Here is a 25,535-nt window from a genome sequence, read left to right as displayed (position 1 = left end):
AGTTCAGCAAGTTCTGCTACATTTTTTTTCAGGACATTGATTTCCTTGTACATTTCCTCTTTCAGATCCTGTATACTTTTCCTCATTTCATCATGATGTCTAGCTGAGTTTTCTTGTATCTCATTCAGTTTCCTTAGAATTATCACTCGAAATTCCTTGTCAGTTATTTCAAGGGCTTCTTGTTCTATAGGATCTAGAGTATGAGATTTATTAACTTTTGGTGGTGTACTTTCTTGATTTTTTGTATTTCTGGTGTCTTTTTTTTGGTGTTTATTCATTGTGGCAGGGGGTTTCACAGTCCACCGGTTTGAGACTAATGACTAACTAGGATGTTGCTGTGATTGCCAATTTGGTATGGCTCCCGCCGTGACTGCTCAGTTGGCCTCTAGTGTCTTGTGTGTGTGGTTGCCTCAGGTCTTGGGCTTCTCCGGGGATCCACCTTTCTGGTCAGCTTGTACTCTGCTGGGCTGGTGGATCACGTACCACAGGGTGTGTGATCTCTGTTGAGCTTTCACTTTCTGTACAGGACTTCTCCCCGTTCCGTGTGCTCTGGCCCAGGCTGTTAGATCGTGCAGTGGCGACCCCACCGGGTGTGTGGTTTCTGTCGAGTCTCCGCCTCCCTGGCCGCACGTCTCCCCCCTCTGTGCACACTGTGCTGGGCTGGGGTGTGTCTTCTGCACCCCTCGTCTATCAGCTGGGCCTTCAAGACCCTGCTCAGCACCGCCTCGCCCAGGAAGTCTACCAGGTTTCTGCTAGGCACAGACGACCGTTCTCTCTGGGTGCCTTTGTAGCACTGTGTAGATCTTTCTCGGGTCTTGTTCACCTTTGTATCCCCCCGGTATAAACCGAGTCTAGTGCCCGCCTGCAGCCTGCTCTCCGGCAGGTTCAAGCGGACCTGGGAACTCTCCTACCACACTATTCCCAACCAGAAATTCGTTAGGCTTTTTTCCAAACTGGTGGTCGCAGAGATGGTATCTGCCTCCCAGTAACAGGAAGTTTACCGGGGCCGGAGTCCAGGGTGTGGTGGAGTGACAGTCGGCCCGCCCGTACTTCCTAGCTCTCCCAACACTGGTCGGGACGCCCCACACCCCCAGCCCCGCCAGAGAACCGCGGAGGGAGTGGGAGAGGAGGCCGGCCCGCAGGGTCCGGAAAGCCCCGCGCCAGGCCAAGCAAATGGGCTCAGTGATGACCGAGCAGGGCGGAGCTGCCCGCACCTGGGAAAATGGAGGCAGCACCAGGGCAGTGAGTGGCCTGGTGGTGCAGGCGGGAGCCGCGTGGGCATCCACCCCCCGAACAGAGCTGTGCCAGGGATCACTCACAGTGCTGTGCCAGGTCGGGCGCTCGCTCTGTCTCTGGTTTGTTGCCTTCCGTGTTCTCGGCGCTGCCGCCTCGGGCTGTTCAGTCGCAGCGCCGCTCGGGCGCTCCCAGGAATCTTCTTTAATGCCGGCCTGAAACCTCGAATCCTGAATAGAGCAGCTGGCCGCCTTCAGTGCGGCCCCAGCCTCCGGGATCCTGGCTGCATCCACAGCAGCCCTAGCGCCGTGTTCCCTGTTTCAAGACTCGCTTTTGCAGCTAAGAATCAGTTCTTTTCCTGCTCCACACTTCAAAGCTGTTGCCTGTAAATGAGGCAGCCTCTCCTGCCGGGGGCAAAGTGGCGTTGAGCCCCCACGACCGGCCAGCAGCAGCAGTCCTCCCTTAAGAGATGGCCAGAGGAAGGTCCACAAGTTTCCCGGCTGCCTGAGGCCCAGTGGCCACCTTTTCCACCTCAGCTACTCTGCGCCAGCCGCCGCAGCCGCCGCCATCTTGAAAACCATGAGTATTATTTACTATAAGAACTTTTTTTTCTTTTTTTCACTTTTCAATAAGTTACATTAGTTTATAAAATAGCTCAAAAGAATTACATGAGGGCATCCTAGGCAAAGAAGGATTTTAATTATGGTGCAGGAAAAAACATATCCTAACATAAAGTTTTAACTCAAATTAGGTCTTTTGGTAGACATTGCAAATTCAGAAACTCTGGCAATGTGCTTTGAGAGAGGATTCCAAGCAATGTAGCTTGCTGGGACTTGAAGAGGATTTGATACCTTTTATTTGATCACTACTTCCTGATCTAATTGGAAGCAACAGACTAGTTGATGAGACATAGGTCATAACAGTCCTTCCTTGGTAACAAATGGAGCAAGCACTCCTATTTGACATAGTTTAGAAGTACTAGCCAGAGCAATCAGGCAAAAAGAAAAAAAAAGCACATCCAGATTGGAAAAGATGAAGTCAAACTGTCCATATTTGCAGATGACATGATCCTATATACAGAAAAACCTAAAGACTCTATCAAAAAACTCTTAGAGCTGGTTAATAATTTCAGTAATATTAAAGGATACAAAATCAATGCTCCCAAATCAGTTGCATTTCTATTCTCCAATAACGAGCTAACAGAAAGAGAAATCAAGAAAATAAGCCCATTCACAATAGTCACGAAAAAAATAAAATACCTAGGAATCAATTTAACCAAAAAGGTTAAAGATCACTACAATGAGAACTACAAACCACTACTAAAGAAAGTAAAGAAGATCTTAACCCTTGACTTGGTGTTATCAGTACCACGCTCTCCCAAGTAAGCTAACTGGCCATCCCTATATAGGGATCCGAACCCATGGACTTGGTGTTATCAGCACCACACTCTCCCAAGTGGGCCACGGGCTGGCCCTTGTGCCTGGTCTATTTTATTGAACATAATTTTCTCAAGCTAATCCATGTTGCTGCAAATGGCAGAGTCGTATTCCATGGTGTATATATACCACATTTTCCTCATCCAGTCATCCATCCATGGACATTTAGGTTGGTTCCATATCTTGGCTATTGTAAATTAAGCTGTGATAAACATGGGAGTGCAGGTATCCCTTTGACATGATGATTTCCATTCCTTTGGGTAAATACCTAGTACTGGGATTGCTGCTGGATCATATGGTAGATATATCTGTAGTTGTTTGAGAAACCTCCATACTGTTTTCCATAGTATGTTTGTTGTACTAATTTACAGTCCCACCAACAGTGCATGAACATTCCCTTTTCTCCATATCCTCACCAGCATTTGTAATTCTTCATCTTTTTGATTATAGCCAGTCTAACTGGGGGGAGGTAATGTCTCAGTGCGGTTTTAATTTGCATTTCCATGATGTTTAGTGATGTTGAGCACTTTTTTAAGTGCCTGTTGGCCATTTATATGACTTCCTTTATTGCATTTCTGTAACTTTCTGGCCTGGAGAATAAATACTGAGACAGAACCCCAGTTTAGTGTTAATTTCCCAAAGGAAGACTGCCTCTCTCTTGAGGGTTCTGGGAAGTTAACCCCTTTAGGATGTCTCACTGCTCAGAAGAAATGGGCTTTGAGTAATCCTTTTTGTGGCTCCATCACCCAGGAGAAGAGAGGTGACAAATCCATGTGAGGCAGAGCAACAGTCAGAGGCCTAACAATACCTGACTTAAAATTATATTACAAAGATATAGTACCAAAACAGCATGGTACTGGCATAAAAATAGACACTCAGACCAGTGGAACAGAATAGATAACCCACAGACTTACAGCCAATTGATATTTGACCACGGCAACAAAAACATACATTGGGTAAAAGACTGCCTCTTCATTAAGTGATGCTTGGAAAATTGGATATCCATACGCAGAACAATGAAACTAGACCTGCACCTCTCACCATATACCAAAATCAACTCAATATGGATTAAAGATTTAAGTATAAGATCTGAAACTGTAAAACTATGAAGGGAAAATATAGGGGAAACACTTCTGGAATTAGGACTGGGCACAGACTTTATGAACAAGAGACCAAAGCACAAGCAACAAAAGAAAAAATAAACAAATGGAACTATATCAAACTAAAAAGCTTCTGCACACCAAAGGAAGCAATCAACAGAGTGAAGTGACAACCTACAGAATTGGAGAAAATATTGCATACTGTACAGCTGATGAGGGATTAATATCCAGAACATATCAGGAACTCAAGCAACTACCAGTCATCTTTAAAAAATAAATAAATAAATAAATAAATATAAATAAAACAAACAAACAAACAAACAAACCAGGCATAGATGGAAAATACTGCATGTCCTCACCAATAACTGGGAGCTAAGAGGGGAAGAAGGAAGGAAAGAAAGACCGCAGTAGTGTGTTGGACTTGCTGTGGGAGAGAGCATACCTAGGGTTGTGGAGTGAGGTGGGGGAGGTGGGGAGCAGGAGGGAGGTCAGTGATTAATTGGGTAGGGACACAGGGAATAATTGCAATTTGTGGCCGTGGGCATGCTGATAATACTGATTTGGCTATCACATCTTAGGCACAAGTGGTGATGGTCAGCTTAGTACCCCATGAATATGCATAACCAGTAAAGTTATAAAAAAAAGAAACATAAGCAAAGGATTATAATAAAGCTCTAACTGATAAATGCACAATGCCTTAGAAGCATCCTGTGAAGCATGCACTTAACAGGGACCTAGAGCAGGAGAGGGAGAGTAGAAATGAGTAAAGGCCTCTTTAGCCAAAAGGAGTAATTCAATAAGATAATATATGTAAAATATTATCCAGTACCTTGCACATACAACATGCATAGTTTTGGTTGAATTGAACCGAAGCCTTATAGCAGTAGCATTCCTAGGACCATTTCCAAGGACCCAACTGATTTTTGACAATGGTGCAAAAGCAATTCAATGAAGGAAAGACAACCTTTACAACTGGTGCTACAGCAATTGGAAATCCATGGACAAAAAACATAAAACTTTGACCTAAGTCTCATATCTAAAATTAAAAACAGAATGATACTACTTGTGAAGTGTGAAGAAATTGCTGGTGGGAATTCAAAATTTTATAGACATTCCTGAAAACAGTTTGGCAGTTTCTTTAAAAAAGTATATATGCAACTGCCATATGACCTAGTGTATTAGTCTGTTTCTGTTGCTTATAACAAAATACTTGGAACTGGATAATTGATAAAGAAAATTTATTGCTTAAAGTATCAGAGGCTGGGAAGTCCAAAGTCCAGGGAACACATCTAGTGAGAGCTTCCTTTGGTGGTGATTTTGGTGACATAGGATATCACATTGAGAAATGGTAGAGCAGAGAGAGAGAGAGAGAGAGAGAGACTTTCATCTGCTCTTTCCTTTCAAAGCACTCAGAACCATGCCCATGCCCACCATTAAACCATCAACCTAATCACTTCTTCAAGGACCCATCTTTCAATTACCATAATAGGATTTCCCACCCTCAATAAGTTTTTGGGGGACATTCAACCCAAGGCACCCAGCAATTGCACTTTTGTTCATTCATACCAAAGAAATTAAGACATATTTTCACAAAAAATACCTGTATAAATGTTCATAGCAGTCTTATTCATAACAGCTGAAAACTGGAAAATCAGATATCCTTCAATTGGTGAATAGTTAAACAAACTGTGGTGTATTCATACCATGAAATGAAGAACAAACTATTGATACATATAACAACCGGCATGAATTTTTAGAGAATTATACTGGATGAAAAAAAGACAATCCAAAAATGTTATACACTGTATTATTGCATTCATATAACATTCTTGAAATCACCAGATTATTAAAATGGAGAACAGATTAGTGGTTGCCAGGCATTAAGTAAGGAATGGTGGCAGGAAGGAAATGGGTGTGACTATAAAAGATTACTAGGAATCCTTGTTGAAATAAACGTTCTGCATCTTAATTGTATAATGTCAATATCCTGGTTGTGAAATTGTACTGTTTTGTAAGATATTATTATCGAGGGAAACTGGATAAAGGGCTCTCTCTGTTATTTCTTACAACTGCACATGAATCTATAGTTATTTCAAAATAAAGAATTTAATTTTTAAAAGAAAGAAAGTTCTTTTCAAAGGAAAAGAAAACTTACCTTAAATGTTTTAAGGATGGTAGTCAGACCTTGTACACAACATAAAAAACTAAATTTAATTTAACAAGAAAAATTAGGTTGATAGCCCGTAAAACATAGATTATATACAATCAACAGACTTAGAATGTTGGAAGAATCTATCACCCATGGCAACAGGCTTGTAAACTGAATATATGTCAGAGTTCTAGAGCAAATTTCTAAAAGTAAGTTAATTGCTTCATAAACAAGTTGTGAAATCTTCAGAATTCTACGGAAAAATAAACTTTGGAATTGTTTGAAGTTAAAAGAAGAGTTTTTTATGAACCAAGGTAGACAGTGTGTTAAAGAAATGCAGTATTTTGAGACAAACTCCGGGAGTACTAATGTGAACTGGAAAGGACTGATAACATCTCTTTCAACTCATAGCTGATTCAGGTGACAGTCTTTCAATAGTTCCTTCACATATTTATAGCCCCTTAAGACTATCAAGGATGTAGCTTAATTGCATTCTATTTAAACCTTGACATTGACTGGACCCTAAATCATTTACCCAAAGGTCAGAATGTAAGAAAAGTGGGGAGGGTGGGGAATTTAATTGTACCCACCAATGAAAGGCAATGTTTGGTAGTGGTAAGAAAACTAGTATGATATCCGAGTAGTAAAAAGAGCTTGGATTTTACAGGCAAAAATATCTAGTTCAAATCCAGATTCTTACATTTCCATGGTCATATAACTGTGGGCAATTTATGTCTGAGTTTCAGTTTTCTCATCTACAAAATGAGTATACTGTCACCTATCTCAAAGAATTTTAAAGGGCTTGGAACATATAGGCACTTGCTAAGTGGTAAGTATTATCTTTATTCACCTGTGCAAATATAATATAGTATAAATATGAGAAGTAGAATTGTTGGATCAAAGAGTATGAGCATATTTAGTTTTGATAGGTACTGCCAGGTTATCCTTTTTTTTTTTTTTTTTTTTGTCTTTTTCGTGACCGGTACTCAGCCAGTGAGTGCACCGGCCATTCCTATATAGGATCCAAACCCGCGGCAGGAGCGTCGCCACGCTCCCAGCGCCGCACTCTCCCCAGTGCGCCACGGGCTCGGCCCTGCCAGGTTATCCTTTAAACTAGATGTGCTCCTTTGCATTTACACCCAAAATGTAGGAAAATACCCATTATCCCACACCCACATTTTAATTTTTGTTAATTTGATGCACAAAATTTATATTCTACTGATATTTTAGTTTTCATTTTCCTGATTAATAATGAGAGTGAACAATTTTTATATGTTTGTTACCCATTTGCATATCTGTTATTTGACTTAATCTCTGCCTGTATTTACCAATTGGGTTGTGTGTTTCCTTATTTATGAGTGAGAATGCTTTATACATTTTGAATAACAATACTTTGTTGTCTGTGTTGTTTCTTATTTATGTGTTTTTTTAACTTCTTTAGGGTCATGGATGATTTTAGATGCTTATATGGTCAAATTAGGCACATTTTCCTTTTTGCTATTGGTTTGTATGTTGTTTAGAAGGTCCTTCCCCTCCCCAATATTATGTCAGTATTCTCCTAGATATTTTTCTAGTACATTCTGTTCTAGTATATGCTTTTTATGTTTAACTATTTTAACCCATCTATTTTTTTTTTTTTTTGGTGTGATGTAAGAATCTACCAATATCTTTGCTGAAATACAGAGACAGTTGTCTCAATGCTATTTATTACATCTTCCATATAGTCAACACATTTTTGTCTGTCAGCATCCCTTCCTGAGGATATCACCCTTGCCCCAACTCCAATCCCTAGTGAAATTGGCAATCATGACAATCTGCCTCTGTGGCTACCTGGGTGATCAAATAATTTAACATAGGAATATTAAGAGAGAAAGTCTTTATTCTTTTATATCAAGAACTAGCAGGGGAGTTCTGGTCAAGATGGCAGAATAGATGGTCCCCAGCGTCTCTCTCTGCCACAAAATCAACCAATTTACAATGATAAAAAAGCAAGAACAGCTAAGCTGGGGCCTCTAGAGCTCAGGGGAAGAGGAGGAGAGACCTATGGAGTCCATGAAGGCAGGAGAAGACATGATGAGAGAAAGAAGAAACTGCTCTGACCATTTTGTGCAGCAGCTGCTTTAAGCCTGGAGCTGCTGAGCACACAGGGCAGGAGCCAACAAAAGTTGTAGCTGTGCCCTTTGGATGGAGTTGCTTGGAGGCAGCAGGGGAGAAGAGGGCCTTGGTGGACCCCAGGCCAGCAAGACCACTAATAGGGCTCCTGTGGACCCACAAAGGAGTGAGGAAACACAACAACTGGAAAAAAGGAGACACTAGAGGCCAATGAGTCATCTCAAGGGAACAGCGCACAGCCCATCCTATGGGAAGTGTTTGGAGCACTGGCACTGGGAGAGACGGGCTCACCAGGAGAACACTGGAACATAGCAAGGACAGCCAATCTGCCCCCCAGTTGGTGCAGGACCACTCAGAGGAGACTGGTTGGGAATGCAGAATTGCACGGGGTGCAGTTTGATGAAAGAACTCAGGCCCAGATCAGAGTTTCTATACAACCCAGGTGCACTGGGTCTCTGGAGAGCTGGCAGTACCTATATAGTCAACCATTAAACCCTGAGCTGCACAAAAAGTCTTCCCTAGGGAAACAGCAGCAAAGCAGCAATTTAGCTAAACCACACAGCTCAAATACTGGTCCTCACAGGAAGTTCCCCCATTTTAGAAGTAAGCAAAGGACAAAAAATTTGTTCTGGCCCAGGCATACCACCAGTGCCTCAGGGCTTGCCTGGGGTCCTGAGGTATGGATCAGGGGACCAGACCCCCCATCCCACAACCAGGCACACCACCAGCATCAACAGGCATGCTTAAAACATCACCTACATGTGGGTGGCCCACCACAGCCACCACAATAACCACAGCTGCCACAAAAGTGGCTAGACACCACAACCACCATGCAGATGGTCTGCCAGCCACCAGAGTGCATTGACACAAGGAGAGTCACCAGCAGAGACCAAAGAAAAGAAGAGGATGTCTCTCTCCACAAAGCCCATTTCAGAATGACAAAAGAAGCATCTGCTCTATGATAATATTGGGGGACCTGAACACAGCTCTTATCATCTAGGCAACAAATCAACACAGTAACCATTACTCTTTCAGGAGAGAAGAACTCTAGGGTAATTAGATGGGGGAGGGAGAGGTGGATGGGAAGAGATTGGACAAGGGGCATAAAGAATAAGTACAATTTTTAAACAGTATGTATGCTAGTAATATTGATTTGATCAACGAATCTCAACATTGAACCCCAGAAATATGTATAATCAATTATGATTCAATAAAAAGTTTTTAAAAATAATAAAAAGAAAAAAAAAAAGAACTAGCAGGGGTCACTTTCCTACCAAGTATAGAGAGAATGCCTCTGAAAGCCAAAACAGAGAGAGGAACAAAGACATGCAGAGATATTGTCCTGATCACATTGAGTCCCTGGAACCAGCCATGCCTAATCCTCAGAGCTCTTAATTAAGTGAGCCAATACACTTCTTTTTTCTTTTTTACTGAAGTGTATTATTTCTAAAGCAAACATTTTTAAATGTATCGATATCTTTAAAGTTAAATGTAGATATTACATGTTAGGACTGATTGTACTTAATTGTTACCCCATTATTGGCAGAAGGAAAGAAGGGAAAATAGAGCAACTATGATCTTAGGAGAGTGTCTGGGTTATATTAATTGCTCCATATGTTTGTGAAATGATTAATAAGTGAATGGATGACAAATGAATAGATTTATACAAAAAATTAAATAAAACATTTTAAAACTAAAATCCTCTAAGTGTGAAAATAATAAAAAGTAAATGGTTAAAAAAATAGAATTTACTGTATGAAATAACAATATTAGGACTCTCCACTTAATTGACAAATAGAACATTGTTTTGGTATAGATATCTTACCTCTTTTTATGAGAAAACTGGTATAACCCTTATCCAGAAGTGGCTTGAGAGGTCTAAGTTTCAGAGCAATTAAACCCAAATTTAGACAAATGGGACTACATAAACTTAAAAACTTCTGTGCATCAAAGGAAGGAATCAACAGAGTAAAAAGCCAACCTATGGAATGGGAGAGAATATTTGCAAATCATGTGTCTGATAAGGGATTAATATGCAGAATATATAAGAAAGTTCTACAACTCAATGACAAAAAAACAAATAATCCAATTTAAAAATGGACAGTTCTTTAAAGAAGATATACAAATGGCCAACAAGCATTTGAAAAGATGCCCACCATCACTGATTATAAGAGGAATGTAAATCAAAACCATAATGAGTTATAACCTCACACCCATTAGGATAACCACTATCAAAAGAAAAGAAAAGTGTTGGCAAGGATATGGAGAAATTGGAACCCTATGTACTACTGGTGAGAATGTAAAATGATGCAGCCATTATGGAAAAATGGTATAGAAGTCCCTCAAAAAATTAAAAATAGAATTACCATGTGACCCAGCAATCCCACTTCTTTTGGTATATTTCCAAAAGTATTCAAAGCAGGATCTCAAATAAATACTTGCACATGTATGTTAATTTCACTGTTATTCACAATAGCAAAAATATAGGAATGATCCAAATGTTCTTTGACAAATAGATGAATAAAGAAGCTATGGTATATACATACAGTGGAATATTATGCAGCCTTAAAAAGAAAAAAAAAATCCTGTCACATACTACAACATGAATGAACCTCTAGGACATTACGATAAGTGAAATAAGCCAGTCACAAAAAGATAAATAACAATCATTCCACTCACAGAAACAGAAAGTAGAAAGGTGATTGCCAAGGGATAGGGGGAGAAGATAGGGGAAATTAGTGTTTAATGAGTATAGGGTTTCAGTTTTACAAGATGAAAAATTTCTAGAGATCTGTTGCTCAACAATGTAAAGATACTTAACACTACTGAACTGTATACTTAAAAATGGTTAAGATGAAAATTTTAATGTTATATGCTTTTTACCATAACAAAGAAGAGAGCAAAAAACAAAAACAAAAAAACCTCTATAATAGGAAATGCATGGTCGCTATCTATAATTGCTTAAAGTTTAAACTTTGACATCTTCATTACATTATTTTTAGATAAACTTATATTGATTTAAATAATTAAGCACATTTATTACTTTAAATAAACAAGTCAGTTTCATATACCTATACAAATTAGAAATTTCCTGCCATTTGGAACATTTCTGCTGTGTTTCATTGTCCTATAGTTCTCCCAGTTTACATAAAAGCATTTTATTCTTTGTAGCAAAACAAATTCATTTATGTCAGCCTAGATACATTTATTCTTAAACTAATATTTGTTTCTATAACTTCCAAATGAGAGTCTTAACTACATAGATCATCTTTTCACACTACTTTGAAATTCAACACTTGTCTTATGCTAATTATATGCTAATTTTCTTATTTACATGGGCTGTTTCAGTACTCCGTATTCTGTTCCATTAATATAATTTTGCCTGTTTCTACTACATTACTATGCAACTTTAGTTACTATAGCTTTAATTTCATTTAATATTGGTAGGGAACACATTTCTACTTATTAATCATTTTCTTGCTAATCATATAGATTGCTTTTTTATTGAAATGTATTAATTATATATATTTCTGGTGTACAGAATTGAATATCAATACATGCATACAATGTGTGATGATCAAATCAGGGTAATTAGTATATTCTTCATTACAAAACTCAACCATTTCTTTGTGTTGAAGGTATTCAGTCTCCTCTCTTCTAGCCATTTGATAACATGCAATAAATTGTTAGTTATAGACGCCTAGCTCAACTGTACACCCACAGAACTTAGTTTTCCTATCTAGCTGTTTTGTGTCCATTAACCAGCCTCTCACTATTTCCCCTCCCACTTTCATTTTACCTCTTGTAGTAACCACAGTTCTGCTCTCTACTTTTGAAAGTTCAACTTATTATACTCATTATTTTTTGTTTTTGTTTTTCTTTATTTCCCACTTATGACTGGGAACATGTGGTATTTCCCTTTCTGTGCCTAGCTTATTTCAATTAACATTCTTCTCCAAGCTCATCCATGCTGCTATGAATGGCATAATTTCATTGTTTTTTATGGCAGAGTAGTATTTTATTGTGTATATGTATACCACAATTTCCTTGTCCAGTCATCTGATGATGGACATTTAGGTTGGTTCCAACTCTTGGCTATTGTGAATAGAGCTGCAGTAAACATGAGAGTCTAGGTATCCCTTTAACATGATGATTTCCATTCCTTTGGGTATATATCCAGTAGTGGGATTGCTGGATCATATGGAAGATCTATCTGTAGTTGTTTGAGAAACCTACATACTGTGTTCCATAAGGGCTATATGAATTTTCAACCCAACCAACAGTGTATAAGTTTCTCCACGTCCCTACCAGCATTTGTTATTTTCTGTCTTTCTGATAATACCCAATCTAATTGTGTTGATATCTCAATGTGGTTTTGATTTGCATTTCTCTGATAATTAGTGATGTTGAGCATTTTTTCATATAGCTGTTGGCCATTTGTATGTCTTCTTTTGAGAAATGTCTGCTCAGCTCCTTTGACCATTATTTAATAGGATTTTTAAAAAATTTTTAAGCTGTTTGATTTCCTTATGTATTCTGGATATTAATCCCTTGTCAGATGCATAGTTTGCAAATATATTCTCCCCTTTCATCAGTAGTCTTTTTACTCTTGATTGTTTCCATTGCTGTGCAGAAGCTTTTTAGTTTGATATAATCCCAATTTTTTCTTTTGTTGCCTGTGCTTTTGAGGTCTTATTCATAAAGTCTTTGCCCTGTCCTGCATCCTGAAGTATTTCCTCTGTGCTTTCTTTGAGGAGTTTTATAGTTTCAGGACTTGTGTTTAATTCTTTAATACATTTTGAGTTGACTTTAGTATATAGCAAGAGATAGGGGCGTTGTTTCTTCTACACATGGATATCCAATTTTCCCAGCACCATTTATTGAAGAGGCTATCCTTTCCCCAGTGTATGTTCTATGTGCCTTTATTGAAGATGAGTTGGCTATAAATGTGGAGATTAATATCTGGCTTCTCAATTCTGCTCCATTGGTCCATGTGTCTTCCTTTATGACAGTACTGTGCTGTTTTGGTTACTATAGCTTTGCAGCATATTTTGAAGTCAGGTAGTGTAATGCCTCCAGCTTTATTTACTTTCTGCTCAGGATTTCTTTCACTATTCAGTTCTTTTCTTGTTCCATATGAATGTAAGGATTTTTTTTTTCTATTTCTGTGAAGAACATCATTAATGTTTTGATGGGGATTACATTGAATCTGTAGATTGCTTTGGGTAATATGGACATTTTCACATTAATTCTTCTAATCCATGAACATGGAATGTCTTTCCATCTTTTTGTGCTCTCTTTAATTTCTTTCATCAGTGTTTTGTAGTTTTCATTGTAGAGAGCTTTCATTCCCTTGGTTGTTTATTCCTAGGTATTTTATTTTGGGGGTAGCTATTGTGAATGGGCTTGCTTTCTCGATTTCTTTTTCTACTAGTTTGTTGTTCATGTATAGAAATGTGTAGTGGATTGGATTATGTACCCCCAATACTCCCTGAAGCTTGAATTATGTCCCCCAAGTTTTATGTATTCAAAACTTAGCCCCCACTGTGACTGTTAAGAGGGTGGGAAATCCTATTATGGTAATTGAAAGTGGGGCCTTGAAGAGGTGATTACCTTAGTGAATGGATTAAAAATGGTGGTCATGAGCATGGTTCTGAGGGCCTTAAAAGGACAGTGCATGAGGAACTGTCTCTCTCTGCTCTCTCTGCACCCATCATCTTTCAATGTGAGACCCCTGGGTCACTGTCACCACCACCAGATGGACTTTGAACTTTCCAGCTTCAAAACTTGTAAGCAATAGATTTCATTTTCTTCATAAAATACTCAGTTCTGTGTATTTTGTTATAAGCAACAGAAACAGAATAATACAAAATGCTTCTGATTTTTATATCTTTATTTTGTATACTGCAACTTTACTGAATTTGTGTATCTGCTCTAGGAGTTTTTTGGCAGAGTTCTTAGCTTTTTCTATGTATAAGATCTTGTCATCAGCAAACAGAGACAACTTGACTTCATCTTTTCCAGTTTGGATGCCCTTTATTTCTTTTTCTTGCCTGGTTGCTCTGGCTAGAATTTCCAATATCATGATAAATAGGAGTCGTGAAAGTGGTCATCCTTGATTTGTTCCCATACTTAGAGGAAAAATTTTTAGCTTTTCCCCATTTGGGACGATTGTCCTTTATGGCTTTTATTGTTTTATTGTGTTGAGATACTTTCCTTCTGTGCCTAATTTGTTGAGAGTATTTATCATGGAGGGATGTTGGATTTTGTCAAATGCATTTTCTATATCTATTGAAATAATCATATGGTTTTTTGTCCTTCATTTTGTTGAAGTGGTGTATCACATTTATTGATTTGCATATGTTGAACCAACCTTGTATCCTGAAATTAATCCCACTTGATCATGGTGTGTAATCTTTTTAATGTATTGTTTAAACCAGTGTACTAGTATTGTGTTGAGAATTTTTTAATATATGTTTATCAAAGATATTGGCTTGCAATTTTCTTTTTTTGTTGTTTCCTTGTCTGATTTTGGGATAAGGGTGAAGCTGGCCTAATAGAGTGAGTTTGGGAAAATGGCCTCTGCTTTGATTATTTGGAATAGTGTGAAAATAATTGGTATTAATTCTTCTTTAAAGGTTTGGCAGAATTCAGCAGTGAAGCCATCTGGTCCTGAGCTTTTGTTTGTTGGGAGACTGCTCATTACTGATTCAATCCCATTGCTTGTTATCAATCTGTTCATGTTTTTTATTTCTTCTTATTTCAAGCTTGGTACATTGTATGTTTCCAGAAATTTATCCATTTCCTCCAGATTATCAAATTTGTTGGCATATAGTTGTTCATAATAGTCTCTAATGATTCTTTGTATTTCTGTGGTATCCATTGTCATGTCTCCTTTCTCATTTCTGATTTTTGTTATTTGGGTCTTCTCCCTTCTTTTCTTAGTGTAGCTAATGGTTTGTCAATTTTGTTTATCTTTTTTTTTAAAGTACTTTTGGTTTATTAATCTTTTGTTTTTGGTTTTGGTTTTGGGTTTTTTTGGTCTTTCATTTAGTTATGCTCTAACCTTTATTTGTTTTCATCTACTAATTTGGGGGTTAGATTGTTCTTGGTTTTCTAGTTTCCTGAGGTGTGATGTTAGGTTGTTTATTTGAAGTCTATTCTTCTATTCTTTTGATGTAAGCATTTATTGCAATAAACTTCCCTCTTAGTACTGCTTTTGCAGTATTACATAAGTTTTGGTACTGATTTTGCAGTATTCCATAAGTTTTGGTATGATGTGCTTCTATTTTCATTTGTTTCAAGAAATCTTTTATTTCCTCCTTAATTTCTTCCTACTTAATTTTTCTTTGATAGGTCATTCAAGAGCATGTTGTTTAATTTCCATCTGTATGGTTTCCAAAATTTCAGTTGTTATTGATTTCTAGTTTTAATCTGTTGTGGTCTGAAAAGATACTTGAAATGATTTCCATTTTTTCAAATTTGTTGAGACTTGACTTGTGGCCTAACATGTGGTCTGTCCTGGAGAATATTCCATTTGCTGATGAGAAGAATGTATATTCTGTAGTTGTTGAATGAAACATTCTGTAAATGTCTATCAAGTCTATTTGGTCTAAAGTGGAGTTTAAATCCAGCATTTCTCCACTGATTTTTTGTCTAGAATATCTGTCCAATGCTGACAGAGGGGTGTTTGAAGTCCACAGCTATTATCATATTAGGGTCTTTCTCTTCCTTTAGATCCAATAATATTTTCTTTATGTGTAGGTGCTCCAGTGTTGGGTACATATATATCTATGATTGTTTTAGCCCATTGCTGAATTGATCCCTTTATCACTATATAATGACCTTCTTTGTCTCTCATTATAGTTTTTGGTTTAAAGTCTATTTTATCTGATATAAGTATAGCTACTCCATCTTGTTTTTGGTTTCCATTTGTATGGCATATCTTTATCCATCCTTTCACTATTAGGCTGTATATATTTCTACAGGTGATGTGTTTTATTTGTAGATAGCAAATAGTTGTGTCTAGTTTTTTGATTCATTGATTTAGTCTTTATCTTTTAAGTGGAAATTCAATCCATTTACAGTCAGGGCTGTTACTGAAAGGTGTTTCCTTACTTCTGACATTTTATTGATTTTTTTTATGGTTGTTCTATATATCTTTTGTTCCTTACTTTCCCTTTTATTGTTTGTCTTTGGCATTTGTTGGTTTTTGTAGTGAAAAGATATAGTTTCTTCCTCTGTCTCATTTGTGTATCTGCTCTACCAGTGGGTTTTATTCTCTCTTGTGTATTCATGTTGGTGATTATTATTCTTTGGATACCAGATGTAAGATTTCCTGAGGTTTTCTTGTAGGGCTGGTCTTGTGGTGGTGAATTCTGCAGTTTTTGTTTGTCTGGGAAGGGTACTATTTCTCCTTCATTTATGTAGGATAGCTTTGCTTGGCAGTTCCTTTCTAAAGTGAGTGACAATGAGACAGGTCATCAGGGTTGTGGGTGAGGTCTCAAGCTCTTTTGAGAAGCATGAGTGTGCCCTGTCAGTCTTTGGCTGAAGTGAGTGTTCCTGGGTGGGCTCACTGGTGCCCCAGCCAGAATCTTTTGGCCCTGATAGATGCACTGTGGTGCTCTGAAGCTCCTCACCTTAAGTGGGTGACCCTGGGTAGGATTTCTGAGGGTTGAGATTAGGACTTTGAATTTTGTGGGAGACAGTGAAGTGCTCAGCAGCTCCTCAGCTAGAGTGGGAGATTCAGTGGAGTCACTGGGGCTTCACGCTGGGCCTTGTACCCCCCAAAAAAGGCATTGGGGTGCTCTACAACTCCACAGCTGAAATGTGCAATACTAGGCAAAGTGACTGAGGCCATGGGTAGATCCCTGTGCCCCCAACAGAGATGCTGGCATACGTTGCAGTTTCACCATTGAAATAGGCCTCACTGAGTGAGGTCACTGAGTTTGTGGGTGGAGCCCTGCACCCTCAAGAGAGACACTGGGTTGTTTTGCAGCACCACTGCCAGAGTGGGTTACTCTGGGTGAGGTGGTAGCAGTTTTGGACAGGACTCTTCACCCCCAAGAGGGATGCTAGATCCCTCTGTTGCTGATTGTTGTAGCTAGATTGGCCACTCTGGATGAGGCTGCTATTATTGTAGGCAGGACCATGTGCCCCCAAGAGAGATTTTGGATCTCTCTGCAGCTGCTCAGCTGAAGTGAGCCACTCTGGGTGAGGCCACTGCAGTTGTGGGCAGGACCCTGTTACCCCTAGAGAGGCATTGGGTCTCTCTGAAGCTCCTCAGCTGGGGTGGGCTGCCCCACATTATGTTACTGGGGTGGGCTGCAGAGTCCCCAAGAGAGATGCTGGGTCCCTCTGCAGTTCCCCTGCTGGGGTGGACAGCCATGGGCAGGTTCACAGGTGCTAAAGGTGGTGGTCTGTGCCCAACAGAGGCATGTGGGGCCTTCACAGCCTCCGTGTAGGGGTGCATGGTACTGCATGGGTCTGCTTGAGCCATGTAGTGACTCAGCACTGCTGTGAGTTGCAAGGTTGCTTCACCAAATGGGCAGGGCCACCAGCATTGGCAGTACACCTTGATAGATCTGCTCTTAGGCTATAGAGAGTGCATACCCCTGTGCCTTTAAGAGAGATTCTGTGTCCCTCTGCAGCCCCCTTACTGTAGTGGGAAGCCCTGGGAGGGCTCACTCGCGCTGCAGGAGGAAGCATGCAACCCTGAGAGATGCATGTGGAGCCTCCACCACCTCCCTGCTGGGGTGCACAAATCTATACCTGTCTGCTGGGACCACCTAGTGACTCCATGCAGCTGTGAGAATTGCAAGGGCACTTCACCAGTGAGGGCAGGATCACCAGCCAACCAATTAGTTGGCTTTCTGGCTCCTGAAAGTGCACACACCCACCTCCTCTGTCCTGAGGTTGGCCCCCTCCCTGCACTGGACTGCCTGTTCCCAGGGCACAAGACACCACGTGGACTCAGGTGTAGCAACCCAGTGCAATGATGGGGTCTCAAGACTGTGGAACCTCTAGGGCTATTGTGCCCCAGGGCAAATAGGGCTCTGGTGTTGGGTCCAATCCCAAAGCTGCAACCACTGCAGCAGCCTGGGACCCAGGGTTTGGTTGTGGATCACAGTGAACTCCTTCCCCAGATCAATGCAGTTACATGGGCTCCCAGCAATTCCCCACAGGGGAAGTGCAATTCCCTGTGGTTTGGGCCATTGGGCCTGCAGTGCCATGCTTACTCACCTCTGCCTGCAAGCAAAATTACTCCTGTGTCCTTGCCGCTCCTAGCTGGGGGATGGAGTGGTGGAGGCCAGGTATTTTCTTCCATTCTCTATGTGGCCATCCTGAGTTCCTGCACTCACCAGCGTCTCTTCTACTATTTGATGTGTTCCAGCTCTCTCCTTTAGTTATTTTCATCCCAGCATAGTTGCATATTCAATGTATCCTCTGTCTTTGTGGGAGAGATGAGTGGTGGATCCTTCTAGTTGGCTATCTGCTAGATTGCTTTTTATTGATGAAGTGTTAGAATCATCTTGTCAAGTTCTATTACTCTGATATTTTGATTGGAATTTCACTGAATTATAGGTTAACTTGGTGTGGCTTCATATCTCTACAAAATTTTCATCCAGGAAAATTCAATGTCCTATAATTTCCTTTATTAATGTTTCATAGTTAACTTCTTATAGGTTATGGTCATTTCTTATTAGGTTAATTCTTATGTATTGGATAGTTTGGGGTGTTAATGTAAATGAAATCTTTTTAAAATTACATTTTCCAGTTAGTTAATATTTGTGTATAGTGTTATATAATACAAATAATATTTGTGTATAGGGTTATACAATAAATTAGGAATGAGGTTGTTTTTTATCAAATGCTGATCCCTGTGGAGAACATCACATAGAATACAGTATTTATATGTTGATCTTACATTGGTCCACTTTGCTAAACTCTCTTATTCTATTTTTCAATTAATTCTCTTGAGATTTTTTAAGATAAGTGATCATATCATCTATTAAGCAGTTTTGTTTCCTAACTTCTAATATTTCTACTTCTTATTTCTTTTTTTATTTTGGCTAAAACTGCTTGTGCCATTTGGATAGCAGCAGTGAGAAAAGGCATGCTTGTTACAGATTTTAATAGATATTCTGCTAATGCTTCAACTTTAACTACAATGCATGATGTAGGAAAGTACTTTTTTTTTTCTATTCTTAGAAGATTTATTTTAAAATTAGGAATGGGGTCGATTTCTGTCAAATGCTGATACCTGTGGAGAGCATCACATAGTTTTTTTCTATAAATTTGTTTATATAATGAATTACATGAATAAATTTCCTAATGTTGAATCATATTTGTATTCTTTTTAACCCCTGCTGGGTTATACTAAGCAAGATTTGGTATAATTTATTTTATATAGGAATTTTACATATATTTTCATAATGAGACTGACCTATATGTTTGGTATAATTCACCTGGAAGTGTTGGCTTTATGTTTTTTACAAATACATTTTTTATTACCTTTTAAAAATAAACTCTTTTTTTTGGAATAATTATAGATTTACAGAAAAGTTGTAAAGATGCTACAAATAGATCCCTTATACCCCATCCACTTTCTCCCATTGTTAACATCTTATGTTACAATAGCACTTTTGCCAAAACTAAGAAACCAACGTTAGTACATTACTGTTAACTAAGCTCCAGACTCTATTTGGATTTTACTAGCTTTTCTATTAATATTCTTTTTCTGATTCAAGATTCAATACAGAGCACCATATTGCATATAGTTGTCATGTCCTCCCAGTCTCCTCTGGTCTTTGACAGTTTCTCTGATTTTTCTTGTTTTGCTGTTTTTAACATGACCTTGACAGTCTTGCTGAGAACTGGCCAGGTATCCTGTAGAATGTTGCCTGATCTGTATCTATCTGACATTTTTCTCATGATAAGATTTGGATTATGAGTTTTTGGCAAAAAATACAAGAGAGGCGAAATGCCCTTCTCAACACATCATACCAGGGTTATTGATATCCACACGATAACACCAGTGATATTAGCCTTCATCACTTGTTTAAGGTAGTGGTTATCAGGTTTCTCCATTGTACAGTTAATATTTTTCTCTTTTACTCCTCTATTTTTTTGAAGCTAGTCACTAAGTCTAGCCCACTCTTAAATGTGTGTGTGTTTTGGGGGGTGGGGCAGGCAGTTAAACTCCATTTCTTGGATGAAGGAGTATTCTATATATATTTCTTGGAATTCTTTCGTAAGGAAGATTTCTGTCTTGTCTCCCATCTTTTTATTTATTTATAAACTCGTAAGTATTTATTTTATATTTTGGGTTATATCCAATATGATGTTATCTACTTTGTTATTTAAATTGTTTTAGCTTTGGCCATTGGGAATTCTTTCAGTTGTGTCCCTTTGACATGCCCCCATCTTTTTGTTTTTTTGAGCACTTTTCTACTTTTTGGTACACAAGATGTTTCAGAATAACCTTGTATTCTTCTTGTCTGAGTCCTAGAATCAACCATTTCTCCAGGGAGTTCTGTTTATTTTACTGGAGAGTGATATTTAGAAACCAAGGTCTGGGCACTGATCATACATGTTACTACTGTGTCTAGCCCTTCTCAGCAGACAGCTAAATAATATTTGTATGCTGTGGTCTGAATATTTTGTGTCCTGAATATTAAATTTCAACATAAGTCGTATGTTGAAATTCAATCAACAATGCAATGGTATTAGCAGACAGGCCTTTGGGAGGTGATTAGGTCACGAGGATTTTACCCTCATGAATGGGATTAGTGCCCTTATAAAAGAGATCCTAGAGAGCTGACTTGCCCCTTTCAACATGTGAGGACACATCTAGAAGTCACCATCAATGAACCAGAAAGTAGGCCCTCACCAGACACCAAATCTGTTGGTGCTTTGATCTTGAACTCCCCAGCCTCCATAACTATAAGAAATAAATTTCTGTTGTTCATAAGCTACCCACTTTATGGTATTTTGTTATACTAGCCCATACAGATTAAAACAATGTGTGTATACAAACCTACGTATACTCACATATCTACAGTTGTTTCTGTATATATCCATCTGTATGTAGATTTTGCTAAATATAAGTGTACTTTGATGTCTCTGGCTCTATTCCAGTATGAAATGGCCTTTCTTTCTCACTGATCTGTAAAATAACTTCTCTTTCCAACAGTAAGAATACTCCCTTCATCTACCATCCACTTACTTATTTATTCAACCCCAATATAAATATAAAGCAGTTTCAGCATTGCTAACTTGTACTATCCCCATGAAGAACAAATTTACCAACTAAAGTACGGTGTTTTCTACAGTTCATATTGTCTTTAGTTGACAGTTTCCAGTCAAATATCATTTTTCAAAGTTATTAGCATCAGTTTCTTTTTTTTCCCACCACCTTCAGTGTAATTATGTCTTTTATTAGTAATACAGTTAGATTCATTTGTCATCATCTGTGTTATTTTTTAACCCACAACATCCTGTTTTTTATTGTTTTGATTTTAGTTTGTATACATTAATGTACACTCTTGGTGATGTACAATTCAATGGGTTTTGACAAATGCATAGTCATGTATTTTGATTACTTTAAAAATCTTTTAAATTATAGTCTGTTAAAGTTTTCTCACTCCATTTGAATCAGTTTTGCAAAAAAGACTTCTCTGTATGCCACAAGCATTTTTCTAGACTGCTTACTATGGTCAGTTAGCCATAATTATATCAATTAAGTTTTCCATCTTAATTTTTCACTTAATATCACATTGTTTATACAACTTGTATATCTACTTCATTATTTTAAATGACTAAAATATTTTTATTGTTATAATAGCCAATACTTTTATTGCAAGGTACTGTATTAGTGCCTAAATACATTAACTTATTTAATCCTCATACATCTTATGAGGTAGATATGATTACTACATGCATTTTATATAAGGAAAAATTAAGGCACAAAGGGGCTAAAAGATTAGTCTAGGGACACCTAGCAATTGAGTGGTAGACCTGGGTTTTGAACATAGGAAGACTGGCTGTGGAGTCTGTGATGTTTAACCTCTAAACCCTACTGTCTCTCATTGTGAGACTGTACTGCAGTTATTTAATCAATGAACTATTAAAATGCCCATTGTTGATTTTTATTTTTTATTTATTTTTATTTTATTTTGTTTTATTTTACTAAGAATATTAATGATATACAAAGCTAATTGTCACCCCTCGTGCCCATGATGTGAAGGCCAGATTCATACTGGGGGCATACCCATTACCAGAAATTACATTTGTACCCCATGTTGATTTTTTAAATTTTCTTTTCTTAAAAATTAAAACTACACCTATACAATTCAAAAAAACTTAGTCTGCACAGAGAGGTATAAAATGAAAAATAAGTCATCCTTCCCCACCACAATCACACTACCAGTCTCAGTTCCCCAAGATAACTACTTTTATCAGTTTGCTTTATAGCTCTTCTTGTAAGTTTCATTACAATTTTTGTTTGTTTGTTTTGGTGGCTGGCCTTATTACAGTTTTAAACTATGTAGTTGAGGGCCAAGCCCGTGGCGCACTTGGTAGAGTGCTGTGCTGGCAGCGCGGCGACGCTCCCGCCGCGGGTTCGGATCCTATATAGGACTGACCGGTGCACTCACTGGCTGAGTGCCGGTCACGAAAAAACGACAAAAAAAAAAAAAACTATGTAGTTGAAATTCTATTTGATTTATCATCTTGATTTAGCAACTTCAGGTACAAGGTGTTGATATCACACCATGATAGATGAGTAATTTAGAGTATCTATAATACTTCAAACCTTCCCTCTTTGATTTTTCTTCTCAATTCTATTAAATGTATTATTTTTTCTATTTATAATGATTTAGGCTTGTTAGTAATATGTTTAAAATATTTCTTGGAATTCAAAACACCAGCAATGGACAATGTCTACTGATTTCTTACTATGAAAGATAAAAAAGTTTCTTAAAATGTGTTTCATTTTCCTGTCCCCTCCATCTACTATTTCTTTGCTATTCATATAATTTCTTTGTCAAGGTTTATAACACTTACATTCTGTTATATTGGTGTGGTTAAATCTTCCATGCTTTTTTACAAGTTGAGTGTATTTTAAATCCAAAAAACCTTATTTATAGTATTATAATAATTTAAATCTTTTTTTTTTTTTTTTTTTGTCTTTTTTGTGACCAGTAAGGGGATCGCAACCTTTGGCTTGGTGTCGCCCACACGGCGCTCAGCCAGTGAGCACACCGGCCATCCCTATATAGGATCCGAACCCGCGGCAGGAGCGCTGCGGCGCTCCCAAGCGCCACACTCGCCCAAGTGCGCCACGGGGCCGGCCCTAATAATTTAAATCTTAATCACTGCTGAATCAAATAGTGTATACGATAGGTCCGTTCACACTTCTGCTTCTAGCCAAAATGAAGTAATAGGGACTTCATTTACCTTTCTGCCCTAAACAATGAGAAAACCAGACAAAAATATACAAAAAAAGTGGTTTTCAAACACTGAAACAAAAAACAAGATGGGACTGTGATTCCTTAGAGAAAGGGACAAACAAGGTGAGCCCTACAAGTCAACAGCACCAGGAAGGGGAACCAAAACAGAGCTTGGAGGTCTCATTGGGTTGAGGAGGCAGCTAGACTGGAGTTTGGTGAGCAGAGGCAGAATTTGTGGAGTAGAGTGTCAGAAGGGAAGAAACTATAGTGGCAAGAAATCTCCAGATAACTGTGAAGGAGTTCCCCTGGAGTCTTTGGCTGATCTGAGAAGGACATTACTGAAGGAAAGGTGTAGTGGATTGAATTTTGTCCCCCCAAAACTTACTGAAGCTTGACTTGTGTCCCCAAGTTGCATAAATTAGAAGCTTAATCCCCACTGTAACTGTTGAGGGTGGTAAATCCTATTATGGTAATTGAAAGGTGGTGCCTTGAAGAGGTGGTTAGATTGTAGGACCATGCTGTAGTGAATGCTAAAAAAGGCAGTCATGGGCATGGTTTGGAGGGTTTTAAAAGGAGAGTGAATGAGGAAGTTGTCCTCTTGCTCTCTCTCTGCTCTCTCTACTCCGTCATCTTCTACCATGTGAGATTCGTGTGGTACTGTCACTACCAAGGCTTTCACCAGCTGTGTTCCCTGGACTTTGGACTTCCTTCCCTCCAAAACTGTAAGCAATAAATTTCATTTTCTTATAAATTACTCAGTTCCAGGTATTTTGTTATAAACAACAGAAATGGACTAATACACATGGAAAAGAATCACTGGAAAGGATTAGGTAGAAAATTATAAAAACTCACACAGGGCTACTAATAATCTATATTCCCATCACCCAGAGTGGAAAGACTGCAAGTAGAATCTTTAAAGGGCATCACCTTAGCAGAGAAGCTAAGTCAACTCCTCTAAAGCTCTGCTAAAGGCTTCTCTGAACAACTCCTCCCCACCTGCAATAAATCTTAAAAGAAATCCTCAAAAAAACCCAACTGATTCCAAGTAATTTAAATGAGTACCAGAGAAAAACCAAACACTATTTTAAATACGAAAACAAAACCTAGCAACCAACAACATAAAATGCCCAATTCTTACCACCAATAAAATATTATCAGGGCCCTGAGGCACCTACACCAGAGCAGGTAGGGGCCACTGCAGGACTCCCAGCCCAGGCCAGTCCCCATGGCCCAGAGAGGCCTGAGGCCACAGGCACCAAGGCAGCCATGCCAAATTGGCAGTCCCTGCAGGATCCTAGCCAGACATTAGGGTCAAATGAGTGGACCATGAAACCCCCTGCCACAATGACTAAACACCAAAGGAAAGATACCAGAAATATAAAAAATCAAGAAAGTACAACACCACCAAAGGGTAATAGTAACTCTTGAGCTCTAGACCCTATAGAACAGGAAGTCCTTGAAATGACTGACAGGGAATTTCAAGCAACAATTCTAAGGGAACTAAATGAGATACAAGAAAACTCAGTTAGACAACACAATGAAATGAGAAAAAGTATACAGGACGTGAAAGAAGAAATGTACAAAGAAATCAATGACCTGAAAAAGAATTTCGCAGAGCTTGTGGAGCTGAACAATTCATTCAACGAAATAAAAAATACAACAGAGTGTTTAACCAGCAGGATAAAACAAGCAGAAGAGAGAATTTCTGACCTTGAAGATGGGCTGTTTGAAATAACACAGGCTGACAAAAAAAAAAAGAATTAAAAACATTGAAGAAAATTTAAGAGAGATAACAGCAACCTTAAGTGCTCAAATATCAGAATCATGGGTATTCCAGAAGAGGAGGAAAAGGAAATGACATTGAAAACATATTTAACAAAATAATGGCAGAAAACTTCCCAGGTAGAGTGAAAGACACAGATCTTCGGATTCAGGAGGTTCTAAGATCCTCAAACATATTCAACCCAAAAAGGTCCTCTCCAGCACATGGCAAATTGGCAAAACTCAAAGACAAAAAGAGAATCTTAAAAGCTGCAAGAGAGAAGCGTTAAGT

Source organism: Cynocephalus volans, chromosome 1, assembly GCF_027409185.1.
Source record: "Cynocephalus volans isolate mCynVol1 chromosome 1, mCynVol1.pri, whole genome shotgun sequence".
In the NCBI taxonomy this organism is placed as follows: domain Eukaryota; kingdom Metazoa; phylum Chordata; class Mammalia; order Dermoptera; family Cynocephalidae; genus Cynocephalus; species Cynocephalus volans.
Note: the sequence above shows the minus strand (reverse complement) of the source record.